The following is a 1,899-nucleotide window of genomic DNA, read 5'->3' on the forward strand; positions in this document are numbered from 1 at the left end:
AAAAAAAAAAAAAAAAAAAAAAATATCTGGGGTACACGTGCAGGACGTTCCGGCTTGTTATGTGTGCCATGGTGGTTTGCTGCACCTATCAACCCATCACGTGGGGATGAAGCGGGACATGCATTAGCTATTTTTCCCAATATCCTCCCGCCCCCGCCCTCCCCCAACCGCCCCAGTGTGCCTTGTTCCCCTCCCTGTGACCATGTGTTCACATGGTTCAGCTCCCACTTATAAGTGAGAACATGCCGTGTTTAGTTTTCTGTTCCCGCGTTAGTTTGCTGAGGATAACGGCTTCCAACTCCACCCATGTCCCTGCAAAGGACATGATCTCGCTTCTTTTTTATGGCTGCATAGTATTCCATGGTGTGTATGCACCACATTTTCTTTATCCAGTCTATCACTGATGGACACTGGGGTCGATTCCATGTCTTTGCTATTGTGAATAGTGCTGCAGTGATCAAATCACAAAAAGCAATTGCAACAAAAGCAAAAAATGACCAATGGGATCTAATTAAACTAAAGATCTAACTAAACTTTTGCAAAGCAAAATAAACAATCATCAGAGCTAACAGAGACCTACAGAATGAGAGAAAATTTTTGCAGTCTATACATCTGACAAAGGTCTAATATCCAGAATCTACAAGGAACTTAAGCGAATTTACAAAAAACAAAATTAAAAAGTGGACAAAGGACATGAACAGACACTTCTCAAAAGAAGACATACGGCCGGGCGCGGTGGCTCAAGCCTGTAATCCCAGCACTTTGGGAGGCCGAGACGGGCGGATCACGAGGTCAGGAGATCGAGACCATCCTGGCTAACACGGTGAAACCCCGTCTCTACTAAAAGATACAAAACTAGCCGGGCGAGGTGGCGGGCGCCTGTAGTCCCAGCTACTTGGGAGGCTGAGGCGGGAGAATGGCGTGAGCCTGGGAGGCGGAGCTTGCAGTGAGCTGAGATCGGGCCACTGCGCTCCAGCCTGGGCGACAGAGCGAGACTCCGCCTCAAAAAAAAAAGAAAAAAGAAAAAAAAAAAAAGAAGACATACATGCAGGCAACAAACACGAAAAAAGGTTCAGCATCACTGATCATTAGAGAAATGCAAATCAAAAGCACTGCGGGATACCATCTCATGCCAGTCAGAATGGCGATTACTAAAAAGCCAAGAAACAGGCCAGGCATGGTGGCTCACGCCTGTCACCCCAGCACTTTGAGAGGCCGAGTTGGGTGCATCCCCTGAGGTCAGGAGTTTGAGACCAGCCTGGCCAACATGGTGAAACCCCGACTCTACTGAAAACACAAAAATTAGCCAGGTGGTGGCGCACACCTGTAATCCCAGCTACTCGGGACCCCACTGAAGAAGGAGAATCGCTTGAACCCAGGAGGCAGAGGCTGCAGTGAGCCAAGATGGCATCATGCACTCCAGCCTGGGCGACAGAGCAAGACTCTGTCTCAAAAAAAAAAAAAAGTCAAGAAACAACAGATGGGCCGGGTGCGGTGGCTCACGCCTGTTATCCCAGCACTTTGGGAGGCTGAAGAGAGCAGATCACTTGAGTCAGGGGCTCAAGACCAGCCTGGCCAACATGGAGAAACCCCGTCTCTATTAAAAATACAAAAAAAAATGGCCAGGCGTGGTGGCTCATGCCTGTAATCCCAGCACTTTGGGAGGCCGAGGCAGGTGGATCATGAGGTGAGGAGATTCAGACCATCCTGCTAATAACATGGTGAAACCCCATCTCTACTAAAAATACAAAAAACTAGCCAGGCACAGTGGCGGGCGCCTGTAGTCCCAGCTACTCAGAAGGCTGAGGCAGGAGAATGGCGTGAACCCGGGAGGTGGAGGTTGCAGTGAGCTGAGATCGCGCTACTGCACTCCAGCCTGGGGGACAAAAAGAGACTCCA

This window comes from Rhinopithecus bieti, unplaced genomic scaffold (genome assembly GCF_001698545.2).
Source record: "Rhinopithecus bieti isolate Rb0 unplaced genomic scaffold, ASM169854v2 scaffold_1037, whole genome shotgun sequence".
Lineage (NCBI taxonomy): Eukaryota > Metazoa > Chordata > Mammalia > Primates > Cercopithecidae > Rhinopithecus > Rhinopithecus bieti.